The following is an 8873-nucleotide window of genomic DNA, read 5'->3' as shown; positions in this document are numbered from 1 at the left end:
ACACTTTGCAATAGGTCACATTCACACACTCAGTATTTGGTGAGTTTTTTACCTCAATATGTGTTAGTCAAAACCAGGAGTGGAAAAATCAGAGGAAAAGTATAATAGAAACATGTCGCCACTTCTGTATTTTTCACCCACTCCTGGCTTTGGCTTACAAATACCGCCGACACAAACCTCAGCAGACCACATACAGTATTGTTCAGTCCCTTCTCATATTAAGGAAATTGGGCAGGAGCAAACTGGTCATGCCCCTCACCACAGTCAGGGACAGATGGACACTTACTTTCTCAGGCAGGGACAAGTGTCTGTACTAGTGTACTACCACAATACAACCAATGACATCAGTAAACCCGGAGTCTCACACATGCAATGAAGGAAAAAAAGGGAAAAACGTTCCAGTTCCTTAAAATTTAGACATATTTATTAATCCATAAAAATAATGAATTCGGCAACTCCTCTACAGTGAAAGTGCACATAAGGTATACAGTGACGCGTTTCGATCTCAAGGATCTTTTTCACAGTTGAATTCCTACCAGCGTACACCTCATTCTACTTAATGTGCTTCTGATTAGTTGATCACCTGAACCAAATATTTAACAAAGGAAAGTATAAAAAACCCTGCTGTGGTGTTCACAATCCTCTTGCAATAGGACAAGCTGGATCGAAAAACAAGTGCTAGTAATATCCCAAAAGTAATAGGAATGAAAAAGTCTTAGTTACTCACCGGTTAACGGTATTTTTCGGAGTCCATGACAGCACCACCTGAGAGAGGGGATCCGCCCTTCAGGAACAGGAAACCTACAGATACAAAAGGGCGGCACCTCTCCCACGCATCAGTTGGATTACAGAGCACAAGAGGACCACAATGGTTAATAGCAAAATTTATACGCAGTGTTTTTTATACAACTATTCCTTACTAGTGTACATATAAGAGAAAGAAGTGCATATCTAAATTTAAACTACAAAAGGGGGGGGGGAATATACGGGTGCTGTCATGGACTCCGAAAAATACCGTTAACCGGTGAGTAACTAAGACTTTATTCGGTCGTCCATGACAGCACCACCTGAGAGATTTACAGAGAGTAATAACTATTTTAGGGAGGGACTACAGCCTGCAGTACCCTTATACCAAAAGAGAGGTCTGTGGAAGCACCCAAGTCTAGCCTATAATGATTATAAAAGGTGCTCGGAGAGGACCAAGTAGCCGCCTTACATATCTGGTCAATGGAGACTTCTGATTTCTCGGCCCACGAGGACGCCATGGCTCTGGTGGAATGCGCCCTCAGTTTTGCAGGTGCCGGTCTGCCCTTTGAGGTGTATGCAATTGAAATAGCCTCTCTAATCCACCTAGCTAGTGTATTTTTTGACACTCTACAGCCTTTCCTGGGACCTTGATGGGAGATAAATAGGGCATTCTCCTTTTTCCAGGGGTCAGTAACCGCCAGATATTCTTTAAGGCATTCTCTAACATCTAAGGTGTGTAATTTCTCTTCCTTCTCATTAGCTGGATTAGGGAGGAAGGATGGAAGGACTATTTCCTGTGTTCTATGAAAGCTAGAAACTACCTTCGGTAATTACGCCGGGTCAGGTCTGAGTATTACCCTATCGTCCTTAAACTGTAAATAAGGAGGACGCCTAGATAATGCCTGGATGTCGCTTACTCTACGAGCTGAGGTTAGAGCTACCAGGAAGGCTACCTTGGACAGGTTTTTTATAGAGGCTGATGAGATGGGTTCGAATGGAGCTTCTGTCATGGCTGTGAGGACTAGGTTCAAGTCCCATGGCATGAATCTATCCTTCACCACTGGCCTGGATCTACCTGCTGCCTTGATGAATCTACTGACCCAGTAATTACCCGCGATGTTGCAGCTAAAGAGGGCCCCCAAGGCTGAAGCTTGTACTTTGAGGGTACTAGTGGAGAGCCCCATTTCTAGACCTTTCTGAAGAAATTCTAAGATTTGATTTATAGGAGCCGAACCCCCAGCGACTACTCTAGAGTTCTTTAGGAATCTCTTCCAAATTCTGACATAGATCTTGGTAGTAGTGATCTTTCTACTTTTAAGTAGAGTGTCAACCAGGTCTGGGGAGAAGCCTTTATCTTTCAGCAGTGTCCGTTCAAACTCCACGCCGTCAGATGTAGGCCAGCCACCTGAGGATGAAAGACTGGGCCCTGGGATAGGAGATCCGGGATCTCCGGCAGGACCCAAGGATCGGACACTGACATGGTCCTGAGGCATGAGAACCAAGCCCTCCTGGGCCAAAACGGAGCGATCACTATAACTTTCGCTCTGTCTCTCCTGATTTTCCTCACCACTAGAGGTAATAGCGATAGGGGAGGGAAGGCATAGGATAGCCCGAAATCCCACTTTATCAGCAAGGAGTCTACCGCCAGGGGGTCTTCTCTGGGATTTAGTGAGCAAAATTGCCTTACTTTCCTGTTTTCCTTGGTGGCGAAGAGATCTATCTCTGGCAGTCCCCACTTCTGTACAATCAGGTCGAAGATAGAGTTTTTTAGGGACCATTCTCCTTGCCTTAAGAGATTGCGGCTCAGGAAATCTGCCGTGGTGTTTTCTTTCCCCTTTATATGTAGAGCTGTTAATGATAGGAAATTCTGCTCTGCTAGCTGGAACAGCCGTTCTGCTACATTCATCAGGGATTTGGAATGGGTCCCGCCTTGGTGGTTGATATACGCTACGGTGACCAGATTGTCGGAGAACACTCGCACATGATGGCCCTGTAGATACACAAGCAGTTCTTTAGCCGCCAGCTCTACTGCTGTCAATTCTTTCAAGTTGGATGACATCTCTATCTGATGATGCTCCCATAGGCCCTGGACCAGAATTTCCCCCATATGAGCCCCCCAACCGGAAGGGCTAGCATCCGTGATGATTATGCGGGATATGTCATATTCCCAGGGAACCCCTCTGGATAAATTATTCTCGTCTAGCCACCATTCTAGGGACTCCCTTGTGTTTCGGGACAAGGTTAGCTGGCCCTCTAAGTAACCCCCAAGCATTTTTTGATGCCTTAAGACCTCGCCCTGTAGAGTTCTTGAATGAAACTGGGCCCACTGGACCGCCGGGATACAGGAGGAAAGTGAACCTAGAAGGGACATGGCTTTCCTGAGGGACATGGTCGGGTTATTGGAAGCGTTCAGGACCTGATAGTGTAGGCGAACCAGCTTCTCCGGGGGCAGACGGCATTCCTGTTTTTCGGAATCTAGGATGAGGCCCAAGAATTGTTGGATTCTCATCGGCTGTAACCAAGATTTTTTAATGTTAAGCAGCCATCCTAACCGTTCTAGGGCAGACCTTGCCCTTTGTAGCTGTTGCAAACAATGGTTAGCCGTTTTCCCTACAATCAAGAAGTCATCTAAGTAGGGAACTACTAAAATGTCTGATTCACGTAGATGGGCCATAACTTCCGCTACTACTTTAGTAAACACACGGGGAGCGACTGCCACCCCAAAGGGGAGGGCCGCATACTGGAAATGTTGAACTGACCCATCTAACTGCACTGCCACTCTGAGAAAACTCTGATGATCTGCATGAATGGGTATATGGTAGTAGGCATCTTTCAAATCTAACACCACCATGAAGCAGTTTTGAAACAGTAATTTTATTGTTGAATTAATTGTTTCCATCTTAAATGGACGTGTGACCAGGAATTCATTGAGGGATTTAAGATTTATTATGGTCCTAAAGGAACTGTCTGGCTTGCGGACCAGGAACAAAGGGGAGTAGAAACCTTTCCCCCTTTCTTCCTCTGGAACTTTAGTTAGGACCTTTTTATGGCAAAGATCCCGAACTTCAGCTTCCAGGGCAGACTGTTCTGATGAGGATGACCTAAGAGGAGTGACCTTAAAACGATCTTGGGGAACCCGGGAGAATTCTAGTCGTAGGCCCGCAGTTACCACCCCCAGTATCCAGTTGCTATTAGAGATTAATGCCCAGGCCGGGTAGAAGGCAGCTAGTCTCCCCCCTACCGGAGCAACTAGTCATTGGGGCGGCTTTTTAGTGTCCCGTGCTGGACCTTCCTGGCGCCCCCCTCCTCCGAACATGAATCCAGTACCTCTCCTTCTTTTGTCGTCCCATCTGCCCTGATCCCTGGACGGCCTCCTACGGAAATATCCTTTCCTGGTAAAGGGGCGTCTAAAAGAGGGGTTCGGCAGACTGGGGAACTTCTTTTTATCGTCCCCGGCCTTCTCTAAAAGTTCATCCAGGACGGGCCCAAACAGGTATTCGCCCTCACAAGGAATGGAACAGAGTCGAGATCTGGCCTGGATGTCTCCTGGCCAGCATTTTAACCAGAGAGCCCTTCGAGCTGCGTTGGATAAACCTGCGGTCCTAGCCGCCATCCTCGCAGAATCTGCTGACGCATCAGCCAGAAAAGCAGCAGCACTTTGGATAACTGGTAAAGCTTTTCGAATGTATGCTCTTGAGGTTCCATCCTTCAATTGGGAATCCAGCTGATCCAGCCAGACCATCAAGGATCTGGCCGTACATGTGGCCGCTACCGCTGGTCTCAAGGCACCCGCTGACATCTCCCATGTTCCTTTCAGAAAAGAATCCGCTTTTTTATCTAGCGGGTCTTTTAAGGAGGCCATGTCATCGAAAGGTATGGAGGACTTTTTGGAGGCTTTGGCCACTGCCGCGTCCAGCTTAGGGGCCTTGTCCCATTTGGTTACCACTGGGTCATCAAACGGGTACCTTCGTTTGAAGGCAGGTGGCAAAGAACCTCTTTTTTCAGGCTTTCTCCATTCTCTATCTATTAGGTTCTGGACTTTATCATTCAACGGGAAGGATCTGCGCTTTCTGGGATCTAGGCCTCCGAACATCACGTCCTGTGCCGAAAGTTCCGGTTTTGTGTCTGCTACCCACATGGTGGACCTTACTGCTTTAACTAACTTATCCATCTGGTCTAAGGGAAAGCAGAAACGGCTCGAGTCTTCCTCTGAAGATGATGAAGTGGAGGCCGGGGAATCTGAGGAGATATCGATTCCAGGTGCGGCCGAGGACTCTGAACCAGAGAGGTTAACATCTCTTCCCTTAGAGGAGTCTTTTTTAGATAGGGCCTTCATTTCTGTCCTGATTATCTCCCTCAGGCTTGTGGTGAAGTCCGGTGTTTCTTCCGCCACCTGTATGGACGGGGAAGAGTGTAAGGGCCTGTCAATCTACCCCTAGGGTACCCCTATCCAACCCCTACCGTTTGTCGCACGCATGGCTGACACAACTTTTTAGGGTGGCCGTCTGGCAAAGGGTAATTACAGAGGGCACATTCCCTGTGCTTCTGCTTCCCCGTAGCTTTCCTTGCCTGCGAAAGAACAAAATAAAACACTGCATCAGGGTACATTCACGGAGATCTCTTACCCATGCAGATGAGGCAGGTACCGGGTCACGGAGGGAGGCAGGAGGGTCCTTTAGCCTGGAGGAACTTCTGTGGCTTTGTTCGCCCGTCCGTTTCTTCTTCTGCTGGCCACTCGTATGTGAATTCACTGTGGCCTGTTTCTCTGGGCGCTCCTGCGCCTCGTCCTGCTGCTCTGTGGGGGCTTCTGTCGAATCCATTGCTGGGCCTTCAGAAGCACCCCAGCAGCGTCACCTCCTGTGCTTTTAATGCCTCCCACAGTGTCCGGGTGAGCAGGGCTCTGGCGCGGCACCTCCCCCCGGGTACCGCGCGCCGCCCCAGACCGCCGAGCACTGGCGGCGCATCCCGGAAAGCCGGCCGGCACCCGACTTCCGGTTTCGGCGTTCCCGGCCCCCCCCCTTCCGCTGCGTCACTTCCGCCGCGCGATCAAGACCGCGGGAGCGCGCGGAAAGGAGCCGGCACGGCGCCCCCGGCTCCGGAATGCCTGCCGCCCCCACATGCGCCGACCTGCACCCGCCGCACAGGCGCGACCGCCAGCCCCCGGCGAGAGAGAGAGAGGAGCAAGCGGAGACCGGGTGAATGCAACAGGAGGGGTTCCAGGGGTCATACATACCTTGTGCCGGCCCTATGGAGACGGCTGTCCACCGGACCCTCTGCTCCGCCTGCTCCAACCACTGTCGTGGTGACCTACCCGGCCCCACCGTGGCGCATCCAGGGACCCGAGCTTGACCGAGGTAGGAGACCCCCCCGCTACCTGGGTCGGTCAGCCGGCCTGGGAATCCCTCAACGACTCCATGATGGACCATCTGTTGGAAGTCCCGTCCTATAGGAACAGGAAACCAACTGATGCGTGGGAGAGGTGCCGCCCTTTTGTATCTGTAGGTTTCCTGTTCCTGAAGGGCGGATCCCCTCTCTCAGGTGGTGCTGTCATGGACGACCGAATAAAATAACTTTTAACCATGCCAAAAGGAGTTGAAAAGAAAAGTCTTAAGTGAGGAAAAGAAAGATTAAATTCTGGCTTTCCTAGCAGAGGGATATAGTGAGCATCATGTTGCCTCCATCCTTAAAATTTCTAAGACGGCAGTCCATTACAATGAGGTCAAGCAGCAAACATTGGGGACAACAAAGCTACAGACCGACAGATGATGAAAACGACTCTCCACTGACCGGGATGACTGTCATCTCAGCAACCGCAGGATGATATCAAGTGACCTACAAAAGGAATGGCAAATGGCAGCTGGGGTGAAGTGCGCGGCAAGAACAGTTTGTAACAGGCTCCTAGAGGCAGGGCTCAAGTCATGAAAAGCTAGAAAAAAGCCTTTCATCAATGAGAAGCAAAGGAGAGCCATGCTGAAGTTTGCCAAAGACAAATAAGGATTGGACCATAGAGGACTGGAGTAAGGTAATCTTCTCTGATGAGTCTAATTTTCAGCTTTGCCCAACACCTGGTCGTCTAATGGTTAAACGGAGACCTGGAGAGGCGTACAAGCCACAGTGTCTTGCACTAACTGTGAAATTTGGTGGAGGATCGGTGATGATCTGGGGATGTTTCAGAAAGGCTGGAATTGGGCAGATTAATCTTTGTGAAGGACGTATGAATCAAGCTGCATACAAGGTTATCCTGGAAAAACAGCTGATTCCTTCTGCTTAGGCAATGTTCCCCAACTCTGAGGACTGTTTTTTTCCAGCAGGACAGTGCGCCATGCCACACAGCTAGGTCAATCAATGTGTGGATGAAGGACCACCACATCAAATCCCTGTCATGGCCAGGCCAATCTCCAGGCCTGAACCCCATTGAAAACCTCTGGAATGTAATCAAGAGGAAGATGGATACTCACAAGCCATCCAACAAAGAACTGCTTAAATTTTTGTACCAGGAGTGGCATAAGGTCACCCAAAAAACAGTGTGAAAGACTGGTGGAAAGCATGCCAAGATGCATGAAAGCTGTGATTAAAAATCAAGATTATTCTACAAAATATTGGTTTCTGAACTCTTCCTGAGATAAATCATTAGTATTGTTGTTTCTAAATGATTATGAACTTGTTTTCTTAGCATTATTTGAGGTCTGCAAGTGTTGCCTTTTTTTTGTTCTTTTGACCATTTCTCATTTTCTGAAAATAAATACAAAATTTATTGCTTGGAAATTCAGAGACATGTTGTCAGGAGATAATGGAATAAAAGAGCAATTTACCTTTTACTCAAAAATATACCTATAAAGAAAAAAAAAAAAATCAGACAAACTGAAAATTTTGCAGTGGTCTCTTAATTATTGCCAGAGCTGCATAGCCTCCTATTTACAGTATGAACCCCTAAATAGCCTCCTATATACAGCATGAGCCCCTGTATAGCTATATATATTTATTAGGAGCCTGTACATAGCCTTATATACTGTGTGTGTGTATAATATATACACATATATATATTTATATTTTTTTTTGAGCCTGCACATAGCCTCTCATATATAATATGCGCCCCATATAGCTTTTTATATACAGTATGAGCATCTATATTGCCTCATATATGCAGTGTGAGCCTGTGCATAGCCTCCTAGATACAGTGCAAGTCCTCATCTAAAAAAGGGGAGAAGCCAGCGCTGTTTATGGTCAGAACACAATACATAAAGTGCATATGCAAATATTGATTTCTAACTGTATTTCAAAATGAGACATTTAACGAAAAATTGATCAATTGTTTGAGCCACCCCACCATGCCAAAGCAATCTCATATGGGGCAGTCCTACTCTACATTTTTTATATTCGCTGTGCCATTACGGCCTCCTAAATGTATTAAAAGCAAAACCACATTAAATGCAAACTGTACCTGAATAGTTTCTGAATCACTCCCATGGAGCTGGAAAAGGCGAGCACAAGATAAAGGTTGATCAGGTCCAACCTCCACACTGCCTGACCAGCACCACAGATGAAGGGTGATACAGGCCCAGACACAGGTGCACAGTTAAACAGAGCCTGGGGCAGGGCAGGGCTGCTGTGTGTGTGTGTGCACAGCAGCATAGATCAATCGCAATGAACACAGAAAGAACGGCAAACATAACCCAGCGCACACGGCAACTGTGGTGGTCAGCCACATACCAACATCAGGTAAAAAAAGGGGAGAAGCCAGCGCTGCTTATGGTCAGAACGCAATACATAAAGTGCATATAGCCTCCTCCTATATCCAGCATTATCCTCTATACAGCATCTCATATACACCCGCCGTGCCCGTACTGCCCTCCTGACTATAGAGACCTGGCAGTCACACACCAGGTGTTACAAGGAGGTGCCAGCAGGTGGCGCCATCGCTCTGTCAGCCTTCCTGCTGCCGGCCACAGCCGGCGCTGCCCTAGTACGTGACACAGTGTGTGGTCGGTCCCGGCTGAATATGAGCTGATTTCGACCCTTCTTGCCGCTCTGCGCACATGACGTCACGCCAGCTCTCACTGACTCCCGGGTAGCGCTCCGTAAGGCCGGCAATGGTTTGTTTTTAAGAGCTCATGGTCTGGGCGGGG

This window comes from Dendrobates tinctorius, unplaced genomic scaffold (genome assembly GCF_039654945.1).
Source record: "Dendrobates tinctorius isolate UK_male_01 unplaced genomic scaffold, ASM3965494v1 ptg000177l, whole genome shotgun sequence".
Lineage (NCBI taxonomy): Eukaryota > Metazoa > Chordata > Amphibia > Anura > Dendrobatidae > Dendrobates > Dendrobates tinctorius.
The sequence above is the reverse complement of the archived record's forward strand: the minus strand, read 5'-3'. Positions refer to the sequence as shown.